The following is a 27,824-nucleotide window of genomic DNA, read 5'->3' on the forward strand; positions in this document are numbered from 1 at the left end:
ACCACCACCATCATCACACCACCATCATCACCATTATCAAGAAGTGAAATAAGGAAAAAAAAAAGTCTCTAAAATCATTTCTCTCGTGTTCACTTCCAGCTCAACTCATCCCCAAGTCTGACAGTCTGGAATTCACCCTCCCTCCTTCTCTCTCTCACTCTCTTTCCATTTCTCCCTCTCTCTCTCTCTTTCTGTCTTTCAATCTTCCTCTCTCTTTCTCTCCCTTCCTCTCTCTCTCTATCTCTTTCTCATTCTGTCTATCTTTCTCGCCCTGTCTCTCTCTCTCTCTCTCATTCTAATTGTGTCTCTGAAAGTATGTATGTACCAAATTGCTACTGTGTACGAGACCAAGATGCGTATGAAGAGATATTTCCGTGTGTGTGCAAGCGTATACGTGTGTGCGTGCTTCTGTGTTCGTGTGTGTGCGTGTGTGTGTACTTGTCTTCATGTATGTATTATATATATATATATATATATGAGTGTATGTATGTATGTATGTATGTATGTATGTATGTATGTATGTATATATGTATGTCTGTGTGTGTATGTATGTATGTATGTATGTATGTATGTGTGTGTATGTATGTATGTATGTATGTATGTATGTATGTATGTACGTATGAATATGTGTATGTATGTATGCATGTATGTATGTATGATTCTATGTATGTATGTATGCATGTATATATGTATGTATGTATGTATACGTGTCAGATAGTCCACCACTAATTCTCTCCCCTATCCGAACATAGGTATCACACGCTTTCCATAACTCCCCCTCTCCTCCTACATAACACGCCCCCTTCCCTCTCCCTTAATTCCCCTCCGTCTTTAACTCTCATCACAACCAAAACACAACCCGTATTACTTCCTCTCTCTCCGACAAAACCCAAAGCTAAAATTTTTCCCGCCTCTTCCATCACTAATAAACCCAGTCTGCAGACTTAACAGCTTATCTCCTCCTCCAAGACAGAGTCGCAATACAGCCAGCCATCGATGATGTCACATGTACTTTACCCGATTGCCGAATATACACGTCTAGTTCCCAATAACCGTCCTTTACCGTATAGTACGTTGTTTTCCTACACACAAAAATACACGTGTGTGTGTGTGTGTGTGTACGTGTGTGTGTGTCTGCGTGTGTGTGTATATGTATATGTATATAAACATATATATATATATATTTACATATATATATATATAAACACAGTAAATATATATATGCATATATACATGCACACATATACATATATATATACATGCGTCTACAGATGTGTGTATGTATGTATGTATGTATATGTATATATATATATATATATAATATATATATATATATATATATATATATATATATATATACATAATTATAAATAGTTCTGTGCGCGCGTGCGCGTGCTAGTGTGTCTATTTACATAGATAAATATTTATCGAACGACAAATAAGAAAATAAATAGATAAATAGATAAATAAATAAATAAAAAAATTATAGTAAAAAAAAAAATCAATGAATATAAAAGACTACAAAAAAGACAACTAGAAAGTCTTTCTCTTTTATACTTATTATGAATTACATCATTTGAAAACAAAGAGCGAAGTGTGTTTAACATTTTTTCTTTCTGTCTTTTAGAAAGACTTTTTTTTTTTTTTCTTTTTTTTTTCTGTCATGTGTTATGTGTTTAAAATAACCATCTCTAGCGCCGCAAAACAGAAAAGAAAGCTAGCGACAAATCGATTTCGCGTACCGGTTTCGGTTCCTATTTATGATGATGGTGATGATGGTAACGATGATGATGATGATAATGATCATCATCACCCTCATCATCATCATCATCATCATCATCTTCTTCTTCTTCTTCTTCTTCTTCTTCTTCTTCTTCTTCTTCTTCTTCTTCTTCTTCTCCTCCTCCTCCTCCTCTTTGCCCTCCTAACTTAAGCCATTGTATACGGTATAGCACAGACATCACCAAAGTTCCATTAACCTTTCCAGAGATAAAAAAAAAAGTCATTTTTTAGGCGAATGTATGGCGGTTTGATTAAGGAATTCGCTTCCCCAGCGCGTATTTTCATGCTCAGTTTGGACAACTGTCTTTTACTGGAAGAGAGAGAGAGAGAAAGAGGGAGAGAGAGAGAGAGAGAGAGAGAGAGAGAGAGAGAGAGAGAGAGAGAGAGTCGTCTAAGAATCCATGCATCAGAAAAATGCAGGGACATTGCCCAAATGAAGGTATATTAATATCAGACCCAACTTTGGCCAGCTAATAATATCTGACTATTACCAACTAAACACAATGGATAACCCCTGAATGCACCCGCATAGTACCTCTCTTCGCATTGGTAACGAGCATGCCGGTCAAATCAGCAGAGAAATAAATAGCGCTAGAGCTCCATCAACAAGTTTGGAGTAAGGCGATCGCTTTTTGTTAGACTTCATGGACGACTTGGAGCAATATGATAACAATGTTGATAGCTAATAGATCTTCTAGGGTTTGAATTAGTTCATATCGTGGGCGTTTTTCAAGTTGGAAGTAGATCAGATCCTGACTGTCACAGAATGAACAGAAGTGTTCTGAAGATCTGGTTGAGAACTGTTCACACATCTGGGCTCAAAAAAAAAGAAAGAAAAAGAAAACAAAAGAAAAAAATTCAAGACCTGTGTCTTCCAATATGGTATCATCCTAAGAAACCTCTGGCTTCTACTCTTCCATGAAATGCATATGACTGTCATACATGTAGAAGGCATTGAGTACGGGGTGAGCAGCCATCTCTACAGATGGCTTGATTTGCTATGCAGCTCATAAACTATATTGACAGTACGAGAACGGTAATAAAATAAACTTGTCGTTTAGTTATGTCAAGGGGGGGGGGGATTTAGTGTAACACGGACACATGCAATACATCGGTTTGAGAGATACCAAACTTCCAGGTGCCGGGATGACCTTGAAGATAGAGAGGAAGCAAAGTGCAACCGAAAAAGTCAAGCAGTATCGACCCCGCTAAATCATGGATCTTCCTCTTGAAAGTGTAACACTGAAAAGAGCCGAATTCAGTTCAACAGCACCCTAATATGAACTGCTAGTAAAAAAAGGTATGAGTTTCAGTAGATGAAGCGCAAGTAAGCAGAGCTGTTGCAATGAGAAAATGCAATGATTACATCTGCAACATAGGTTTTTTCGAACAACGATGATCTAAGGTTTAAAGAGCAACAATAACAACCACTTGAATATATAAATGTTATTAAAACGTTCTCACCTAAATGCATGCGTGTATGTATGTGAACGCGTTCGCATATATGAACAACAGCTTTTCTTTTACACGTTTCGTTAAATACACAATGTCTTCAAGTTTTATTTTTCTAATTAAGATTTGTCGTAGTTTTATATTAGCTCTTTTGCAGTTAGTTTGAAACAATAAAGTTCCTAAAATTCACATTCGATCTTTGCAGACCTTCGCAGCCTTATCTTTAAAAAAACTGAATACACTTGATGTCCGTGTTGAGCCAGAAACACGTCCTCTTATTTGATATATTTCTTTATTGCCCACAAGGGACTAAACATAGAGAGGACAGACAAAGGGATTAAGTCGATTATATTGACTCCAGTGCGTACTGGTACTTAATTTATCGACCCCGAAAGGATGAAAGGCAAAGTCGACCTCGGCGGAATTTGAACTCAGAACGTAACGGCAGACGAAATGCGGCTGCGCATTTCGCCCGGCGTGCTAACGTTTCTGCCAGCTATTTGATGGTAAGCATGTCCCTTTCCTTAATGGCATATCAATTTTGGAAAATCCTTGAATGTTGAGATTGTTTCCCTTTCTCAAGTACTGTTGGTCCTAATTGCCATTTGTTTATTATGATACGTCCTGGATGTGGCATTAAACTGCATTCGGTGGTGATTCTCTAGCTCGTGAGTTCTGAATATGTAGAGAGCATGGAGTTACCCCTCAATTACTGTTAATCCCTGGTCCGTTCTCATCCGGAACGGTTGTAACTGCCAGGGTCCCATCTATGGGTTAAATAGGTGTTTGTAAGGGTGAACTGAGCTCCTTAACTGTAATGAAAGCAGTCAATCTAGGAGAAGAAAAAGTCTGAAATTAATACCCTCTCCCAACATGCTCTGAGCCAGCATTGTGAAAGGTAAGAGAGTCCAGTTTGCTGGACATTGTTGTAGAGCTGAAAAAGAGGTAATTTCTACTCTTCTCCTCTGGAAGCCATCTACTCGCAATACCAGAGGGCGCACACTCTCCTACCCTGATGTAATCTCCAGGGATACAGGCATCCAGCAACAGGACCTCCGTAATGCCATGATGGACCGTGAAGTCTGGCGTAGCATGGTAAATTCCATTGTCTCGACCACGGTCGAACAATGATGATGATGATGATGAGCCAGCACGTAAGAGATATGTTCAATAACAAATTCATACTACATAGGCAACTATCTCATTAGTGGGCATTTTATCGCAAGCGGAGATAGTGGGAGATGATGATGAGGAATTTTGATACATCCTGTATTTGATACATCAAGAATTTATGTTATATGGTATTCGATATACCTGTATTCAGAGGCGGATCTACAATATTCGGGCCCTGAAGCTTAAAATGTTATGGAGACCTCCTTTACAACCAGCAATAGTAGGATAACATCCAACAAGAACCAAAGGATTTTCGTGCCCTCGCAAGGAACTCCAGTCTTGAGGCCCTGGTAGCCCCAGTGATGGAGTGGTGATGTGGAGTCCTTAAAAGTGAGCCTGACAGTGAGACCCCTTTCCACCAGAAACAAAGTGTGTATAATCACCAATATCTTTGTCGATGTAGTTGTTCCGTGGCAGATCACCACAAATTTTCTTTACGAATTTTAGCACTACATTTCAAATTGTGATTCTCAAAGTCACTGGTGTGAACAAATATTTTCCAGGCTATGCTTTATACTGTTAAAGTTATGGGGGTTGAAATTTAGGGAAGCGTTATATACATGCATGATGCATCATAGAATAAAGACATAAAACATAACAAATACCACGGTCAATATAATCTAATATTAATCTTATATTTCAGATACATATGAAAATTACAAAATACTCTTTTTTCGTTATTTATTTATTTACTTATTTTTGTAGCAACATATTCCCTTATAGTTTTATCATATGAGAGCTTCCTTGCAATGTCATTTTCTAGAGAAAATATGAATAAGGAATTTAAGTGTTTTTCAGTCATGGTAAACCAAAATTTATTCTTTATAAAGAAAGGCTTTAAGAAATTCCTTTCTGCTTCACAGCTCGTGATAGGTATTGTCAATTACATCTTAAGTGCAGTGGTAATATTAGGGGACACTTCAATTAATTGTTGCTCGTAAATAAACTGAAGAACTTCTGTGCATTGCATTTTAGATGGTGTGTTTTCTTCTGTGTTCCGGGATTTCCTAAGGTGTAAATAATCTTTAAACTGATAACACTCATTTATTAATTTGTAGTTGATATTGTTTTTGTAATTTGATATAAGTTTGATATTGTCTTCATCAAATTCTGAATTGTTTATCAATTCTGAGAGAAACTTGAACCTTTTTGCAATCTGTCCATACGAGTCCGACTTGATTTAGAACTTCTACCCTAAATTTTTCAGTCACTTCCAAAGAAGCCCTATCACTTGTTCCATCTGCAAATTTCTTTGTAACAATGCGTTTGGAAAAATTTGAGGTAATGTATTCACATAAACCTTTTGCTACTGATTCGTAGTGTGCAATCCTGTCGGCTGAATTTTCTCATAGTTCTTTAACAAATGAAAACAAAGATGCTAGCAGAAGGTAATTTTCCAATACATCAGAACCAGGGGGTTGGAGTTTCTCACTTATTTTGGTAAAATGTTCCATAACTTCTTTCCAAACGACTGTTAAAACAACATATTCCGATTTTACCAATTTGTGGTATAAATTCTTTGCAACACGCTTACATTCAGGTTTCTCTTTTGTGTCTTCAAACTTATGTTTGAGAGTCTGTAAAATATCCCTATGTCCATTTTTAACTGCCCAGATTACTTCATGGTGTGCAGACCATCTAGTTACACTGAAGCTCTTTAGATAAAAGCCTAGATTGTCCCGTATGTTTAAAACCTCCCGTCTTCGAGGAGATTCAGAAAAGAAAATATACAGATGCTGCAAGATGCCAAAATAGTCAACAACTTCAGGTACAGTAGACATTGCCTTTTCTCCAAAAAAGGTTGAGCGAATGGCTTGCACATGGTGCATAGTGTGCATACCTGTTAATGTTTTTAAGAAGTGCTTACAACCTATTTCTTTACTACTCACAAGGGGCTAAACACAGAGGGGACAAACAAACGGATTAAGTCGATTACATCGATCCCAGTGCATAACTGGCACTTAATTTATCGACCCCGAAAGGATGAAAGGCAACCCTTTCTTCAAGCCCTTCATGTTGGAAGCATTATCATATGACTGACCAAGGATATTTTCAAGTGAAAATTTATGCTCCCCCAGAAATTGTGTTATTTTGTTGAACAAGGTCGTGGATGAATGGTTTTCTATTGGCAAAAATGCTAAAAATCTCTCAAGGGGCTTTCCATTATAACAGTATCGAACTACAATTCCCAGCTGGTCAACATGTGTCACGTCAGGTGTAGAGTCAACAAGAATTGAGTAGTATTTGGTGTCTAGGTTGTTGATCCAATTCACCACTTCATCTTTCACATGTTTTCTCATGATTTCTATCAATTCTTCATACACAGATTTGGATAGGAAAGTAATATTTAACGTGTTTTCAAGGGAGATAATCAAAAAAATGTAACATTGTAAAACTTCATGTAAAGTAAATATAACAAATGAAAAATCTTCCAAGAATCCATAAAAATTCCCGAATCATTACCAAAATTTCATCATCTGTTCCTTGTGTAATTACCAATTTTTCATGCAAGTTTCATTAAATATTGTTCTCAACTTTTTGAGTTGTTTTGCACACAGACGGACAAACCAACGCCAATGAAAACATAACCTCCTTCCTCGGCGGAGGTAATAAGAATTCTTATCTCTGCCGTGCTGATGTAGTTGGCACATCTGATGATGGGAGGGGCAGGGCTGAAGTTTCCAAAATAATTCAAGGAAAGCGAATTATCCGCGAGTTGTTTGTAACAGTAGAAACAGCGAGTAGAACAGCTCAAGGCTAGATACTGCATGTCTAGAATCTGCGTAGGAGTATGAGATGAAGTTGTCCACTAAGACTGGTAGCAGCAATCTGCATGGCAAAATATAAAACAAAAAAAGATGACAGAATAAAAATATTAAGTTGCTTCAGAGAGGCACCTCTGGGATTAGGGGCCCCGAAGCGTAAGTTTCATTAGTTTTATAGTAGATCCGCTACTTCCTGTATTTGTCTATGTTGCTTGTTATAAAATGCTTGAATTCATTTTTTACCATTTACTTGTTCCAGTCATTTGACTGCGGCCATGCTGGGGTAGTGCCTTGAAGAAATGGGGCTACTGCAGTTTCGCACCTCACCTTGGAAAATGCATGTTTTCGAAAAAAATTACTTCGGATTCCCAGGTTTACGAATATGGTAGGGGGGCACGTTTTTAAAATTTTAAACCTCTTTTCAACCTCCCCACGCCACAAAGTTTTAGTATTAGACTTTTTCCTGAAATTCTTTTTTTCAATCTACGTAGAAAAATACGGGTATACTCTTTACTCTTTTACTCTTTTACTTGTTTCAGTGATTTGACTGCGGCCATGCTGGAGCACCGCCTTTAGTCGAGCAAATCGACCCCCGGGACTTATTCTTTGTAAGCCCAGTACTTATTCTATCGGTCTCTTTTGCCGAACCGCTGAGTGACGGGGGTAAACACACACAGCATCGGTTGTCAGCAATGCTAGGGGGACAACACACAGACACACAAACATATACACACACACTTATATATATATATATATATACGACCAGGCTTCTTTCAGTTTCCGTCTCCCAAATCCACTCACAAGGCATTGGTCGGCCCGGGGCTATAGCAGAAGACACTTGCCCAAGGTGCCACGCAGTGGGACTGAACCCGGAACCATGTGGTTAGTTAGCAAGCTACTTACCACACAGCCACAACAATATCAAAACAATTTCTACGGTTTAGCCAAATAAACATAGAGTACACTGCACATACATGCTTTAATGAAATTTCCACGCTTCAATATACAACAATACATTAGAGATCGAAAGTGAAACGGCAATATCAAATATACGATCTACAATTTATACATATGCGAGGCAATATAAGGCCAAACATGATAACACGTATTTGTTCCTAATCGCTGAACCCAAATAAATTCAGGTAAATGCTGTTCAATTAGTTATCTATTTGTGGGTCCATTCATTGCTTTAAATTTGGCTTTAGCGTTTGCCCACATTACCTTCTACAGAGTTTGTATGGCAACCAGTAATGGGGTCAACGAAAATATTAGAATTTTTTTTTTCTGTATATTCGTAAACTTCGACATGTAAAACCTAGAAATCCGAAGAAAATTTTTTTTAAAAAGTTGCATTTTTCAAGGTGAGGTGCGAAACTGCAGTAAGCCCCGAAGAATTTTTAGTGGAATGAATCGGCCCCAGTTTTGGGTTTTTTTTTGTTTTTTTAGCCTGGTACTTAATCTATAGATCTCTTTTGCCGAACCGCAGAGTTACGGGGACGTGAACACACCAACGCTGGTTGTCAAGAGGAGGTGGGTATAAACACAGACACGTAGATACACACTTACACGTGCGCAAACACACGCACACACACATACACTAACATATCTGTCTGTCTATCTATTTATCTATACATACATACGTAACTACATATATATATATATATATATATATATATAATATATATATATATATATATATATATATATATACATACATACATACTAATATATCTAATACATACATGCATACTACATACATACATACATATTATATATATATATATATATACATACATATATATATATATATATATATATATATTATATATATATACGACGGGCTTCTTTCAGTTTCCGTCTACCAAATCCACTCACAAGGCATTGGTTGGTCCGAGGCTAATGTAGAAGACTTTTGTCCAAGGTGCCACGCGATGGAACTGAACCCCGAACCATGTGGTTGGAAAGCAAGCTTCTTACCACGCAATCACGCTTGCGCATTTATAAACTTTCCCGCCCAAAGTTTTGGACCGTTAACCTCACACGTCAGCATTCACATGTTGATTTGTTTGTTGTCTTCATATATTTGACTGATAGATTTTCATGTCCAAAATATCCACGTTACGTTACGTAAGATATAAATAGTGCGTTTGGATATTAGGACCGTTACTGTCGCTATAAATTATGTTTTAACAAACCTGCTGGCTTTTTGCGTCATCAGTGCCTGAAAAGACGCAGAAGTCATATATTGTTCAGTGAGATTCGCCTGGGACTTTTGACTGACAGATTTTTAAAAATTATGTTTTGTAACTAAACACCTTCAAACTTCGAATACTGGTAAAATGTGTCTTATAAAACATGTTTTTCTCTTAACATACTTGAGAAAAACTTATAATTACGAAGTAATTTCACGTTAAAGTAGGCCTATTTCGGTAATTTCAACCAATCAATGACGTGTATTCAGCTGAATAAAATTACTGCCGTTGTTTGTCAACAAGATCTTCCGGCGGTGTAGTTTTCGTTTGTTACTGTTATTTATGACAACCCTAACCCAAAAACCCTAACCCTAACCCTAAAACCTTAACCCTAACCCTAAAACACTAACCCCAATCCTAAACCCTAACCCTAACCCTGAAACTCTAACCTTAAAACCCTAACCCTAAAACCTTAACCCTAAATCTAAAACCCTAACCCTAAAACCTTAACCCTAAACCTAAAACCCTAGCCCTAACCCTAAAGCTTTAAAGCTAAAACCAGTACAAACGCACGAACGATGTCATAAATAACAGTAACAAACAAAAAATATAAGTTTTTCTGAAAAATGCTAAGAGTAAAACATGTTTTATATGACACATTCTACCAGTGTCCGAAATTTGAAAGTGTTTAATTACCAAAAATTATTTTTTAAATCTGTTCGTCAAAAGGTAAAGATCCTTCGTCTGTTATGCCACTTATCAGACGTCTGCCACTGAAGAGATAGGGCAGGTCGAAATCACGTGATCTGGCAAAATCTAGCGCCCGTAACTGACAATTATCGTCTGCCAGGTATATAAATATTGATACTTTTATGTTCCATGCATCCATTTGAGAAGTCCTCTGAAGGTAAATAACGTAGTATTCAGTGCTCTAACACAAATCTACACTAAGTTGAATATAAAGATTGCCTCTTGATATTAAGACTTCTACAGTTATTGATTATGTATGTATGCATGTATATATGTACTATGTATGTATGTGTGTGTGTGTGTGTGTATGTATTTACGTACGTACGTATGCATGTGAGCGTGTGTATGTATATATGTCTCTGTGTCTGTGTGTGTAACTAATAGACATTTCATTTTGTGATGTACACGTCGTCAGACATACCATTTCCCCCTGACAATGATTCCGCGTAATTACTATGTATGTATGTATGTATGTATGTATGTATGTATGTATGTATGTATGTATGTATGTATGTATGTATGTATGTATGTATGTATGTATGTATGTGTGTGTGTGTGTATATGCATGTATTTACGTACGTACGTATGTATGTGAGCGTGTGTGTGTATATATATGTGTCTGTGTCTGTGTATGTAATTGATAGACATTTCATTTTGTCAACCCCTGAAGAGATATGAAAAGTTAAAGAATCCAGCCAGGGGATAACCTTTTAAAAGCTCCACAATGTCATATGACGTGCTCAGTTCACAGCACGCGCTTTTACCTTTTTAAAAATTTTGAACAATTTTTTTCCATTATATAAATAATGTAATATGTTCGTTTTTATCTTGTTCTGCTTGATTATTTCTTTCAATATCCAAGGGATTGATTTCTTCTGAATAAAATCATTTGAATCGTCCGACCCCACCGTCGCCGTCCGTGTGTGTGGTGTGTGTGTGTGTCGCTCACACTACTTTTTCCCATATTGACCTCGATGAATGGAAAAGAAAAAGCGACATTAGCAGGATGTAAACTTCAAATCCAGCGGAGCGAAAGTAAACGATTCAGATACTGAAATCCCGCGCGACGTGGTCTCGGCAACATCAAAAGGCAAATACAAATGTACGTTTATACACAATACATATATCTACGAATGTAAATAACACTAGGAATCCCTCCAGGCGCATTATAATTGAAGTAATGTGTGTATATGTATACATACATACATATACACACATACACACACACACCACACACCCACAAACCACACACACACACACACACACACACACACACACACACACACATATAATGATATTTATATATATATATATATATATATATAATATATATATAATATATATAATATATATATACAGTCGCAGTTATGGTTGTCTGGTTAAGAAGTGCGCTTCACAAACACGTGGCTCCTGATCCAACCTTAGAATAACCTACCTATGCAAATGTTGAATTTGGTAGATGGGTACATCAGATGTGTGTGTGCGCACGTGTGTGTACAAACACATGTACGTACATACATACATACATACATACATACATACATATATACATACATACATACATACATACATACATATCGAGGCAGGCGTGGCTGTGTGGTAAGAAGTTTGCTTCCCAACCATAGGATTCCTGGTTCAGTCTCACGGCAAGGCACCTTGGGCATGTTTCTTCTACAATAGAATCTTTGTGAGTGGATATGGTAGACGGAAACTCAAAGAAGCCCATCACACACACACACGCACGCACACACACACACACACACACACACACACACACACACACACACACACACATATATATATATATATATACAGTTGCGGCCAAAATGTTCAGAACGGCATTGTTTTCGTCAGAAAAGTAGATATAAGTTTTTATTAAAGTTGTTTTATTCTATAATTTTCATAGACAATAAATACGATACTAATTGGTATTGTCTGAGACTTTGGTGTAATTTGAGTGGATAATACAAAAGTTATGGATGATATAGTGATTTACTGCAAAACCCATGGTGGCCAAAATGATCAGAACGGTTGAAAAAATAACAAAATAATCAAAAAGTGACAGAGAATGCTGGAATTATTTCCTATTTAGTGTGAATCCCTTTAGCTTCAATCAAAGTTTGACATTTTTGACTGCATGAGGAAATTAAATTTTCAATTTCTTGCTGGGTGATCTTATTCCATTCTTTCTCGGAAGGGCATTCCATAATTGGTCGGTTGTTTAGGATTTCTGGCTTTCGAACTTCTCCTAGAATATTCCACACCTTTTCAATAGGATTGAGGTCTGGGCTTTAAGCAGGCCATGCATAACATAACCTTTTCAGCCTTGAGGAAGTTCATGACCACCTTAGCCTTGTGACATGGGCATTAATCCTGCATGAATATGGGTTGTCGCTTAGTTTGAATTTCTCAGCACAGGCAAGACATGATCTTTTTCAAGTTGTTTATAACTCCTGCATTTACCTTTCCATGTAATCGTAGCAAAGGGCCCACAACATCTCCAGATATCACCCCCCCACCCCCCCCACCAAAACCATGACACTTCTTCCATCGAATTTAACACTAGTCTTAAGGCATTTAGGTGTAAATTTTTCACCTGCTTTTCGACGAACGTACCTTTTCCCATCTGAGCCAAATAACATAGACTTAGATTCATCACTGAAATGCACCGTTTGCCATTTTTCTTGAGACCACAACACAGTTCTGTTGCAAAGGTAAGACGACACTTTTATTCTTGGAGCTGATCAGTGGCTTCACTGCAGGTGCTCTTGCTTGTAGGTCATGTTCAACTAAACGACGAGACACAGTTTTTCGAGATAAAGTTTTCTTCAGTACAATGCTCATTTCCCGAAAAACAGCATTAGCAGTTTTAAATCTGTCCTTTTTAACCAACTTTACCATAGCACGATCTTCTCTCTTGGTCGTTTTTCTTGGCCTACCTATAGACTTTCTGCTTCACACGAACCACAATCATCGTAGGACCTTAAGAATACCGTGTACAACACTTTTTGACTTGTTAACAATCTTTGCAATAGACCTAATACTTAAATTCCTTCTTACGAAGCTTGATAATCTGCTGACGATTGGTAACGGAGTAAGTGGCATTATATTAACAAAGTACACTGCAGATATTCTTACTAATATTTAGTAAACGAACTGTCACGTAAACAAATTCAAAACATTAGAGTTCGACGGTTAAATATACTAAAACATGGAGTAAAAGCAACCGTTCTGATCATTTTGGCTGCCATGGGTTTTGCAGTAAATCACTAAATCATCCATAACTTTTATATTATCCTCTCAAATAACACCAAAATCTCAGACAATAACAGATAATATCGTATTTATTGTCCTTTTCAATCCTTTTCAATCTTCATTCATTTTCCACAGGTTCATTCTTTGTAAGCCTTCTCTTAATCTTCTTGTGCTTCTTTCACTTTCAAACTTCGAACAATCACTGTACACTCTTTATCCCACCTTCCATTTCGGTCTCGTGCCTCCGTCTCCCAATCAACAACTGAAACACCTATCTGTGTCAGAGTAATTCTGAGGTAGTCCTGAACCCAAGATAGATACGCAGTTTCATACTTATTATTATTATTGGAGCAACAGGAAACACCAATCTGCTACAAATGATCGCGATATCTGGGACGATAAAAATTTACAAGTTGATTCTTAAGATTTTTGGAATGATGAATAAAAAAAATAAAAACGCTTTCCTTCACTACTCTGCGACCAAGCAGGTGACTGATCCATATTAACTCTAAATTAAAAAGAGAAAAAGGAAACATACATAAATATGTAGGAGTGGCTGTGTGGTAAGTAGCTAGCTTACTAACCACCACATCGTTCCAGGTTCAGTCCCACTGCACGGGACCTTGGGCAAGTGTCTTCTACTATAGCCTCGGGCCGACCAAAGCCTTGTGAGTGGATTTGGTAGGTGGAAACTGAAAGAAGCCCACCGTATGTATATATATATATATATATATATTTAAAAAAGGAGATGTGGAACACGAGTTGTGATATATAAAAAGGAAATGAAGAAAATGCTGACAAAATAATTTAAGTAATTTAAGTAATTTAATTAGGTCAAAGTTCTTTTTACCGGTTGCGCATTTGTTATGCTTATCAAAATATTTTTTTAAAGAAGATTAGAGTTCCTTTTCTGATAGATTTTTTCCTCTTATCTGACGGTCAGATAGGAAAAAATCTATCAGAAAAGGAACTCTAATCTCTCTTTAAAAATATATTTGATAAGCATAACAAATGCGCAACCGGTAAAAAGAACTTCACCTAATTAAATCTTAAATTATTTTGTCAGCATTTTCTTCATTTCCTTTATATATATATATATATATATATTTGTGTGTCTGTGTTTGTCCCCCCACCATTACTTGACGACCGATGTTGGTGTTTTTACGTCCCCGTAACCTAGCGGTTCGGCAAAAAGAGACCGATAAAATAAGTACTAGGCTTACAAAGAATAAGTCCTGAGGTCGATTTGTTCGACTAAAGGTAGTGCTCCAGCATGGCTGCAGTCAAATGACTGAAACAAATAAACGAATACATGTGTGTGTGAGTGCGTGTGTGTGTGTGTGTGTGTGTGTGGTGTTGTGTGTGCGTGTGCGCGCGCGCGTTTATGTAAAAACCAGTATTGTATTAAAAGTGAGACATGGTGGCTTAATAAATGGACATCAATAAAATGAGTCCCAGACTGAAATAAGTGCTGTGATAGATAGGACTGAATGAACCAGTGTACATTATTGATAAAATTGAGTTTCCCTACTATGAATTTTACTTCTAATGACAGAAGAACCAAGCCTTTTATTTCTAATGACGAAAAAAAATCATGCTTCAAAGCTTCCCCAAATCCTTTGATTTCTTTTAGGTACGGCTGCTAATAACACAAAATTAAACGCGTTACTTGCGTATCACATCCAAATGCCAAAGGCTTCAAAAGGCTATGTTAAGTTTAAGCTACTTGTAATTTGTCATTCTAGTAAGAAGGCTTGAATTATTACAAGCATTTTCGAAGACTGGTTTAGAAACTTGATCTGTACTGCTTTAAAAAAGTACATTTCATCAAAAGATTGGTCCTTTTAGAGAATGTACCAACAAGCCAATGAACTTCAATGGCCTTTCTGATAATATAAAAGTTATATATATATATATATATATATATATATATATATATATATATATATATATATATATATATATATATATATATTGTAAATGGAATTTACAAAAAGCAAAAGACGAAGACAGGTGTGTAAACAACAAGCAGGTGTATTGGTTTAACGCTCGGGAAGGTGAAAAAGTATTTTACGTTTCGAGCCTACGCTCTTCAACAGAAAGGAACACGAGAAAATAAACAGAAATAGAATAAAAAATAAATTTTACCGGTGAGTGTGTTAAATCATAAAGCACATGAAGAAAATTACTCTCCCCAGACACAACAGAATATGCTTCAACACACGAACTCACATAAAGAATCTTGCAAACCAAATCGAAAAACGAAATATGTATATATATATATGTATATATATATATATATACCTTCGAAACGCAGAGTAGACGAAACAGGGACAACTGAAGAAGGGGAATATTCCTTGTGTTGTATGTCTTGTACTCTGTTTTTTTCGTTGTTTGGAAAAAAATTCGTTCCATGTTTTTGTTTTTATGTTTTTGTTTTTTATTGTGTTCAGCGTTTTTTTGATGTCCTGTACCCATTCATGCATGTGTATACATAGAGATGTAGGTCTGTACATATATATATATATATATATATATTATATGTTATATGCATATATTTATATATTACTAGCGATATCGCCTGGCGTTGCTCGGGTTTGTTTCGACCCTTTAGATTTGGAATTTTTGAAAAGTAAAAATTTTGCATCATGTAGCTTGTTATTCTCTTTAAGTGAACATTTTTTTCTGGTTGAACTACACCGCAAAATGGCGACACAGCAGTCAAAAAATCGTAAAAAATAGGGATTTTCATAGAAAAAAAGCACCTTTTAGATGTAAATAATTTTTGGTCTTAAAATGGTCCGATTTGAATTTTATCTTCTACGGAATGAAGAGCAAGCCTCCTTCTATCATACCCTCAATTTTTGTCAACTTGCGCCGCAGGGTCTCGGAGGAGATAGTGCTAGTTGAAGGCTACCAAACCTGCCATACACAGACAACTTCAGCTTTATATATATATATATATATAAATACTTAAATCCTATATATATATATATATATATATATATGTCCTTTGTTTTAGTCAATAGTTCATGTTTATAGCTACCTTCAAGGCATATTATTGGAAAACTTCGAAACAAATCAAAAAAACGTATGATGCCTCAATAAATTACAGTTCAGAAAAAGTTCAACATGTTAAATGGAAAGAAAACGTATGAAACGAAGTGGAATACTCAAGTATGACTCTATTCGTGACATTACTGGTTTTCCTCAAGCAAAAAAAAATCTACACCAAACTCAGCTTGACATTGTGACTCTGGCAAATGATGTAGGGTCTGAAAAAGTCGCGAAAGATGATGTGGTTGTGTTGCAAAAGGTCGCATAGTGTAAGTTTCTCTGACGAGAAACTGACGAGAGTTAGTTGCTGAAAGACAAGAAGATATACAAGCTCCACCAATTCCTGCTCAAATGGTTGCAAAAAAAAAACGGCTAAAAAGTTGGAACTTATAGAGAAAAGTCTGCAAGTCTGTGATGATAATGATTTTAATGATGACTTTAGCTTTAAAATTACGAGAGGAGTTAAATAATGTGCTTAGTTCCTGTAACGTGCAATACAAAGAGACACAGTGTGCCATTGACGCTGATTCTGATTTATAGGGCAAAGACAGTGCACCTCGCCTCCCTTTCTTTCTTTCTTTCTTTCTTTTTTCCTTTCTTTCTTTCGTTCTTCCTTTCTTTCATTCTTTCTTTTATTCATTCTTTCTTTCTTTCTTTCTTCCTTTCTTCCTTCCTTTCCTCCCTCCTTCCGTCCTTCCTTCCTTCCTTCCTTCCTTCCTTCCTATCTTTCTTTCTTTCTTTCTCTACTTACCTTTCTTGCTTTCTTCCTTCCTTCCTTTCTTTCTTTCTTTCTTTTTTCTTCCTTCCTTCTTTTCTTTCTTCCTTTCTTTCTTCCTTTATCCTTCTTTCCTTTCTTTCTTTCTTTCTTTCTTTCTTTCTTTTTTCTTTCTTTCTCTGTCTGTCTGGCTGTCTCTTTGTCTGTCTGTCTGTTTTTCTCTCTCTCTCTCTCTCTCTCGTAAAAACTCACGTTGCACTCAAACAGCAGTCAACATCGTTTTTGTTGTGTACCCACTGTACGGTTTTATTACTGTACCCTTAATTATTCGCAAATGAATTTTCTCTTCAAAGTTTCTATGTACACATACGGTACTTTGTGTGTTTAAACATTGACATTTTCGTGTATATAGATTGTATTACTGTTGCATACTCCTCTCTCTCTCTCTCTCTCTCTCTCTTTCTCGCTTTCTCTTTCTCTCTTTTTCTCATTCTCTCTTTTCCCGAAAAAAAAACAACAGAATCCTTCCCACCGCATCTCAGTTTATAACATGGAAAACCAGCAGGTAAACTGGTTTCGAGTTACGGTATTTCTACATTACAGTAAAATTTTCAAGAACCGGTTTCTCCGTAACGCGTGATCCATCCTCTTAACACTTTGCATGCCTCACGCGAATGTAGTGACTCGCCATTTCTATAACGTCGCCAGATATATACTTCTCAATGTCCTACCAAATTAATTGTGATTCTGCCATCAATTCGAATAAAGGTTTTGTGACATCAAGACTATGAACATGCACCCAAGACCAGGAACGTGCATCCAAAACCATGAACGTGGATCCAACTTCATTTTTCTTGAATTTTTGGTCAATTCTTATTTGATAGCAACCAGTATTCGGCTGATGACACCTGCTGAAGTATCTATTGACCATACAGCTAAATTGGTGGTCTATAAATGAAAAAAATCTATCTGATAGAACAATTAGTTTTGAAATTTGGTGTGACAGCAGACGTTATCAGACAATTAAATGTCACTATGTTTTACACCAAGTGTTGAGTACTTTTTTTTTTTCTTTTTGAAGATGTGTGTATGGGATTGCTGTGTATATGTGTGAGTGTGTGAGTGTGTACATGTATGTACGAATTCATGCATGTACGTGTGGCTGTATGTATATGATACAACTTACTTAGAAAAGGATGCGTGGCGTTCGATCATATAATAATATAAATAATATAAATAATATATGCATATATACATATATATATGTACATAGGTGTGTGTATGTATGTATGTATGTATGTATGTATGTATGTATGTAGTATGTATGTATGTATGTATGTATGTGTATGTGTGTTTGTGTGTGCGCGAGTGCGTGCATGCATGTATGTATGGATGTATGTATGTTTATATGTATGCGTTTGTATGCATGTATGTGCGTGCGTACGTATGTATGTGTGTGTGTGCGTATGCACCTATATATGTATGTATGTAAGTACGTATATATGTATGTATGCATGTGTGTGTACGCACGTATGTTTTTATGTATGTTTGTCTGCATGTAAGTATGTAAGTATGTATGTATGTATGTATGTATGTATGTATGTATGTATGTAAGTATGTATGTATGTATGTATGTATGTATGTATGTATGTATGTATGTATGTACGTACGTATGTTTTTATGTATATATGTTTGTATGTATGTATGTAAGTATGTATGCATGTGTGTATGTGTGATCCTATGAGTATGTGCTTCTGTGTGCACCGCGCGCGTGTGTATGTGCGCGCGCGCGCAGTGTATGTGTGCGCGTGCCAGAAAGTCAGACAGACATATCACTTCTCTGTTTCACTAATGCCTCTGACGCTAAACAAAGGCCGGAAGTATTATTAGTATAGCCGCTATGAAATATAGCTGCTTGCCATTGTTAGCTTTGATGTAAATCGTCTGAAGAAATGTCATTTTTACAAATTATTTCTAGTTTAATGTGGCCTGGAAAGCAATCGATAATGTCTGTGTCCTGATTTCATTTCTAACAACAATAACAGCAATTATAATTTATTTGCCACGGGAGCATTCGATTTAGATAAAAAAAAAACAAAAAAAAAGAGAGAGAAAGTGAAGAAAGAAAACACGGAGACACGCACGTATAAACACAGTCCTATGTATAATATATATACCACATATATATATGTATATATATATATATCTACATATATATATATATATATATAATATATATATAATATATATATATATATATATTATATATATATGATATATATATACACATACTATATATATATATATATATATATATTATATATATATATATATATTAATATATGTATGTATGTATGTATGTATGTATGTATGTATGTATGTATATATATACATATATATATATATGAATACAGGGCGGAGACTAGAGATTTGAAAACAAAATGTCACGCATATACACACACATATATACATACATGTATACATACATACATTTTTATATGCATACACGCATTCACCTATAGATATACAAACAAGTATATGCATATATATATATAACACACACACACACACACACACACACACACGCATATACAGATAAGCTAACAGAAAGAAATATAAAGCGACAAACGAGTACATTACATACATACATACATACATACATACATACATACATACATACATACATACATACATACATACATACATACATACGTACACGAAAACATACACACACACACGTATTTGTCATACATACAGCTAAGTAGTTAACGATACTCGCGTGCGCGCTCACACCCGTCGCACACACACACACAACCTTAAGCACACGTGAATATACAATTTAGAATGTGGTCTACCTTAATTGAAAGAGAATAGTTAAGAGAAAAAAATCGCTTATATCCTTCATTAATATATGCACAGACATAGTCTAGTACTTAAGATCATTTTGCAACCATGTGATTTCTAGTTCGATTCCACGCTCCTTTAAATAGATACCGGATCTTTTCGGTGTGAACGGCAGTTTTTAACATAATTTCTAGGTAACTAAAAAAATTTAAACTTCGTATACTGGTAGAATGTGTTTAAAAAACATCTTTTTCTCTTGGCTTTATTGAGAAAATTCTATAGTTTGTAAGATATTTGTTGATTTTTTTTTCTTCAATTTCAGCAATTTCGACCAATCACTGACGTCCATTGAGGTAAAAAAACATTCTGTGTCGTATGAATATGTCCCTCGTTTAAGAAACAGATTGGGTTTATTTACATTTGTGAAGAAAAAAAGATACCCTTCCCCCCATCCCCAACCCTAACCCTAACCCTAACTAAACCTAACCCTAAAACAGATTGAAATGCAATAGATCGATACTAGGGTCATAATTATGGGTGACAATTTCATATGACACCGCTAGAAAAAACTGCCGTTCAAACCGAAAAGATCCTAGATACCTTCTACAGTAGCTACATATTTACTGAAACCTTCTTAGGGTAACAGTGTGTGTGTGTGTGTGTGTGTGTGTGTGTGTGTGTGTGTGTGCGTGTATTTTTATATACTGGCATAGTATGGTCTATCGAAATGTAGCTCTTTGTGACAAATAGGAACCTAGCCATTAGATAATTAGATCTCAACAAAGAAGGCATGTCACTGAAATAAGTAGTCTGACATAAAAATATAATGCTGTTTCTGATAAATAATTTTGCTAGAAAGAGCAACCAAACTCTCCCCATCCCCACCGCACCGCGCCCCTTAAAAAGATAAAGGAAGGATGCATTGGTTGTAGATTGAGGTGTATTACGTCTGAAGAGTAAAGAGGGTGGTCAAAGCTAAAGTGGTCAACGAATCTTGATATGGGCTAAACAGCAATAACAAGAACGACAATAACAAATTGTATATCACAAACCAGCGACGGAAGAGCACCTGTGAATGCAAGAGAACCTGTATGCGGTCAATTAATCTTCTAGATACCTGTCGAATCTCACGCCTGCAACATACTTGATAATAGACCCGCTTGATGAGGGCTGACTATCGGCCAAACTTGTATGTCTTACTATATAATTCATTATGGATGAGTTCCGTGATAAATTTGGTAAGGCATAACAAGACTGTCACTACAAGGTCCCGAGAGCTATGCCAACGAAGGGAAACCTTCTGCTAGGGCTTTTCATGTTGGATAGATGAAAGGAAAGAGACCAAAATGGTATTGTTTTGACATTTTGGCACAAGGTCAGTAATTTCTGAGATACCTATGTCTTTACTACCCACAAGGGGCTAAACACAGAGAGGACAAACAAGGACAGACAAAGGGATTAAGTCGATTACATCGACCCCAGTGCTCAACTGATACTTATTTTATCGACCCTGAAAGGATGAAAGGCAAAGTCGACGTCGGCGGAATTTGAACTCAGAGCGTAAAGGCGAACAGAATGCCGTTGAGCATTTTGCCCGGCGTGCTAACGATTCTGCCAGCATACCGCCTTAGACCAGACCAATACTGATCACTTCTTCTCAGAGGTAAAAATGGGTTTGCGTAGGTCCAGCACCTCAATCTAGAAAGAAAAAAAAAGCTAGGTTAAAGAAGCATCGATAATTCAAAACCAACAAGACCTGGAAGAGGGATATCTTCTCTCAGGAAAATATGATGAAGGGGAAAAAGCAGGGATTCAAATGGAGAGGAGCAGAAAATACGGAGTTGAGTGAAGTGGAAAAAAGTTGTCAATAACCTATGCTCGACAGGGTGTGAACGGTTTAAGAAGAATAACAAGACTGCTTTTGGGAGCCAAAAATAGCATTCTTCCCAGAATTCAAGGGTTCTGTGATTATTTTTACGGGTATGGGCTCGGCAGATAGCCAGGGGCCTCTTTAATAGCTCTCCGATGCATCGGCTGAATTTTTTTCAGAAATATTTGATTTTTCTGTTTAGATATATTTTGACACGAGAAATATTCTCTCTCTCTCTCTCTCTCCCCATTCTGGATCACTCAGTCACATCCTACCTCACACACTTAAATTTCTTTTCACCCAGAAGCAGACCTTTTCATTCGGCCTTCACTCAGGACATAAAGATTTGTTGTTAAATTTTTGCTAGAGGGGATGGACAAAGCCTATGACACTTCACAACGCTTCCATGACTAGTGGGAAGGGAATGAGAGAGAGAGAGAGAGAGAGAGAGAGAGAGAGCGAGAGAGAGAGAGAGAGAGAGAGAGAGATCCTGAAACTGGAGACCAAGTCCGAATGCATACAGCAGAATAGACTCCACTAAAGGCACCTAAGGAGCTAGTGTTAAACATGGCAATGGATTAAGTCTAGAACTCACATGCGCTATGGCGGGATTTGAACTAAAAACGCAAGAGCCGGAACAAATACCACAAAGCTTCAGAACCGACGTTCTTAGTCCCTCCAATCCACACCCATGGACTGGTACTGTTTTTATGGCTCCCAAAAGGATGGAAGGCAAAGTTGACCTCGGCGGGATTAGAACTGAGAGTTGGGACAAACACTGCTAGGCTCTCTATCCAACGCTTTGACGATTCCGCCAGTTCGCCGCAAGTACGTGATGAGTACCTTTGATAAAGAAGTTAAGGTCTTGTTTTAATCCATTCCATTCCAAATTTCTATGTCACTCCATGTCATTCTTACTATTCGTTATAGCCAAACAGATTCGGCAAAACTACTTAACCGTTTTTAAAAGAAAAGCAGTAGAACGATCCTCATCATAGACTTGAACGGCTGCTGGATTTTTCCCACGTGTAATCCATGCTGTTTAAGACAAGCGTGTGGAAATTTCAATTTCGTTTCCCACTAGTAGACATTTCCCTTTTCTTATGTCACTAAGACCCTTAGGAAAGAAATGCTCAACGAAAAATCAATGCACAGTAAAAGCAAGCCAACATCTCGGGTAGCCGCATCCTCGACTCGGTTTCGATTTCCGATTATTGTCCTTCCACTTCACTTACATCGCTAATGCTCCTGCAAATAGCATGGACATTACGAAATTCAATTTCCTTTCTTAAATATAGGGTTTTATCAAAAGAATTCAATATTTATCAGACCTTTGGCTATCATAAACGTTTCTCCAAATTCATTTTATTCTCTCCACTCCCCATTTCATCTTTCTTTCTTTCTCTTCTCCCTCTCCCCGTGCTCTCCCATTCCAGCTTTTTCTATCAAATATCCCTTGTTCTAAAAGCGAATGAATTATAAACTGCTAGTTCTGAGACTACATATACAGTTTACATAGAAGCCTCTAAGCGGTCACTCAAATTGCAAGAAATAGCATTCAAATCTACCTCAAATCACACACTTCTAATTTAAACATATTTAAGGAAGGATTCATTGAATAATGTGATTTTGTATGCACACTGATCATAGCTTGAACATCTTTGATCATAAGTCTTTTCGATTAACGCTGACCTGGGGCTAAACAGTAATAACAACATCAAAAACAGAAGCAACAGCAATAATAATATGATACTTCCCATAAATGTAATGCTCTTCTTTCAGGCTTTATCTGATATTATGTACGTATTTACTACTTGTTAAAGTTTTATTTCTCTATCGTTTATCTATACTATAATAATGGTTTCAAATTTTGACACAAGGCCAGCAATTTTGGGGAAGTTGACCTTAGTGCTTGACTGGTACTTGTTTTATCGAGCCCAAAAGGATGAAATGCAAAGGCGGTATTTGAACTTAGAACGTAAACCCAGAAGTCATGCCACTAAATATTTTCTCAGGCGCAACCGCATAATCTAAACTATAATAATCCTTTCCACTATAGGCACAAAGCATGAAGTTTTGTGGGAGGGGCTAGTTGATTACTCGACCCAGTGCTTGACTGGTACTTATTTTATCGATCCCAAAAGAACGAGAGAGATCGATCTCGGCGGAATTTGAACTCAGAATGTAAAGATGGATGAAATGTCGCTAAGCATTTTATCCGGCGCGATAACGATTCTGTCAGCTCGCTGCCTAATCTAAACTATAATAAGAATTAATTTTTTTTTAAATGTTGTCGGATCTTAAACATGCTAACCAAATTTACTGGATAGCTATAGGGGTCTCATCTCGGTCAAGGTTGACCATACTGCTGAAAATTTATGAGCTGGCTCTTACAAAATATTTTGTAAAAAACAAACTGGAAGACTATGGATGCAAGCCTTTCATCTTCAAGCTACCAGTGTTTATTTAAGAGTAAGGTTGCCAACTTATTCCGATGCAGTTTGGCACTATTGTGGTCGCATAAGTTACTGTTATTCAGTGAGGTAGCTAGAGTGTGTGCTGTCAAGAGTAGCCTTTGATTTTGTCTCCTCTGCAGAATGTAATAAGCCTATATAGGCTTATACAGCAGATTCAAAAGTTCCGTCCTCATAAAAGCGTCGCACGGGGTAGACTGCCCTTCGCTTCATCCCAGCAATGCTCAAGTACTGCAAGGTATCTTGCCCAACTTTCCAACGGTTCCAACAATCACCTTTCTGGACAGGTGCTTTTCTTTTTTACTGATATCGAAAGCATGAAAGACAAAGTTGACCCCGGTTTGATTTGAACTCAGAGCGCTGAGAGACGGAACAAGTATCACGAGTTATTCCACTCAACGACAGCTCAACCTGCTCGCTGCTATTAATCCGGAAACACTCTGTTTTATAAACATTCCAACTTATATAAGCACTGTAAACTCCATGAAAATGAAAATATATATCTTGTCTTGATTTTTCTCGCTAATACTATTTTGCTCATCATAAATTTGTGACATGTATGAATTGTAAAACCATATTTATAACATCTTCGTTGATGTTTAGCTTCAGATTAGTCCTAATCGAGCAGATATATGAGTAAAGGCTCTCAAGCCAAGACACCACTATATACTTTTTATCATGAATAGTCCATCGAGAACTACATTGTCCAATCCATTCTTCTATTTTTAAGACGGTGGCGGTATATAAGATTGATTTCACCGCAGCTTGAGCAACTACGAAGTCGTTCTCTCAATGTTCCATGTAGGCTATGAACTTCTAATATGTGTTATAATTTCGTCTCTATTGATAAATACCATCTCTTTACACAACCACAAGGCTTAAATTTAGGCTGATGTTTACTCCTTTCTGGTTTTCACAAATCTCCCTGACATATCATGCCGAAAACCTCAAGATATGAGTCATCTTTTATTGCTACTTTTTTCTTTGGAATTTCATGGATTTCAGTTTTTACCTTCTGCTTCCACTTTACTTATGCTGTCTGCTTATTTTTGTCTAAGAAATTGACTGTGATCAAACCTACAGAGGAATGGACTCAACCAGGTTTACATATATATATATATATATATATATATATATATATATATATATATATATATATATATATTAAAAATGGCCGTGTGTCACGACGGCAGCCCTACAACTCAAGTTGAGGACACAAATCTTTGCCGATATGTAAAGACACTCAGGTCAGTCATACTATCTGTTGCCAATTTTTAAAGATTTTCTATGGCTTACTCAGAAAGAGAAGAGAAGAACCCATGATAATTTTCAAAGTTTCCTTATCTTAAGATACTGGATTCATTTTTCTATCATGGAAAAGAAGACTTAATTGAAATATTTTCTTGCACAAGCAGTCAAGTTATAGCGTGATCTTTAATCGTTCCAACAATATCGTTAATTTTCATTTTGCTAGCCATCTAATTAAAAATATCCTTTTCCTCCTCTCTGATGCTTTTTGAAAATTTCGGTCCGGAAATTTATTTAACTCTCCGAAAACTTTATGTAGTTTTCATATTTTATATAGTTATTGTCTAATATAATATGATATATTAAGTATTGGAAAGCAATCATCTCTTTTATCATCTTCAATGTCTTTCCCAATCAATTAATATCAATATAGTTTTCGTATAACCATATATCTATCAACCGGGGAGTTGCTCTCCACCGACACGCACCAGCGGTTTTTTCATGAGAAATTCAACGAAAGCAATCTTGTTGACTTGACATCAACAAAGCTTTCAAGTGTGTCTAACGCGAGAGCCTCTAAGTAAAGCTACTCATATATGGCTTCCATCCGTCTCTTATCTCGTGGATCGGAAGTTTCCCATTAAACAGCTTCCATCGCAGCAAGTGCTCACGTGGCTCGCTCACTCCAACACACACTCTATCAATTCTACTGCGCTTAGGGTTTAGGTTAGGTTACTTCCACTCTTCTTCCTGAATATTGAATAACATTCTCAATGTCAATTCTGACAGCATTCACTCCTACATATATACAATACCACTCTTACCACTTTCCTTGGCTGCTCTATCACATAATTGTATGTTATCCACATCCAATCAAGACACCGCACTCCAGATTTCCAATTTCCATGGAAAGAGACTTTTTAAACGTCCTCCATTGAGAACCTGGTAACTAATTCTTCTTTAACATCACTAAAGTACAATCATTATGCAATGAAGGGATTTACTTTGTATCTCATTTTCCTGCAGATGATACCGATACAAGCGAAATTTTCATAGACGCTATAAAAGACAGACCTTACAACAGATGTATACATCAACACACACACACACAAACACACACACAACACACACACACACAAACACACACACACACACACACACACACACACATCAATTAATCACACTCATATGCTCGATCAATCAATCAACTGGGTTCGGCAGAGTCCTTTACTCGCCATTCACGATCTCATTAGTGACACGATCACTCCACTACAGGTCTGTTTTCGATCAGATTGATTGATTGACCGAAAGATTAATCAAACAATCGACTAGTTAATTAATTAAATAGATGACTAATTGACTAAAAACTAGCAAAGAAGTGAGACAACCTTCGTAAAGGTAGTTATTATAACAATAGGAACACAACAGAAACACACACATACGGATGTATACACACACACATACATACACATACAAACCCATTTGTATATATATATTGCTGGTTCTTCGACTTGCATCCTTGGGGTTTTGAATTCAGTGCCACTGCAAAAGCTCCGGATCAACCAATGTTTTGTGAGTGAATTGGTTGACAGAGACTGCGTGGAAGCTGGTCGTATCTCTGTGCGTGTATGTGTTTGTGTGTGTGTGTGCGCGCGCGTGTGTGTGTGTGTATACACACACACACATACACACATATGAGTGTGACAGTATGTTTGACTTTGTGCCTGTTTGCGCCACCTCCCCCGCTTGACAAGTGGTGTTGGTTTGTTTACATCCCCGTAACTTAACAGTCCTGCAAAAGTGATCGATAGAATAAATACCGGATTTCAAAACAAGTTCTGGGGGTCGATTTGTCTGTCTAAGGCCCTTCAAGGCATCGCCTCAACATAGCAGTAGTTCAACGACTGAAACAAATAAAAGATAAAATATATACAGGAGTGGCTGTGTGGTAAGTAGCTTGCTTACCAACAACATGGTTCCGGGTTCAGTCCCACAGCGTGGCACCTTGGGCAAGTGTTTTCTACTCTAGCTTCGGACAGACCAAAGCCTTGTGAGTGGATTTGGTAGACGGAAACTGAAAGAAGCCCGTCGTATATATATATATATATATATATATATATATATATATATATATATATATATATATATACATACATGTATATATATATATATGTGTGTGTGTATGTGCATGTGTGTGTGTATGTGCGTGTGTGCGTGTGTGTGTATGTGTGTGTGTGTGTGTGTGTG

This window comes from Octopus sinensis, linkage group LG2 (assembly GCF_006345805.1).
Source record: "Octopus sinensis linkage group LG2, ASM634580v1, whole genome shotgun sequence".
NCBI lineage: Eukaryota > Metazoa > Mollusca > Cephalopoda > Octopoda > Octopodidae > Octopus > Octopus sinensis.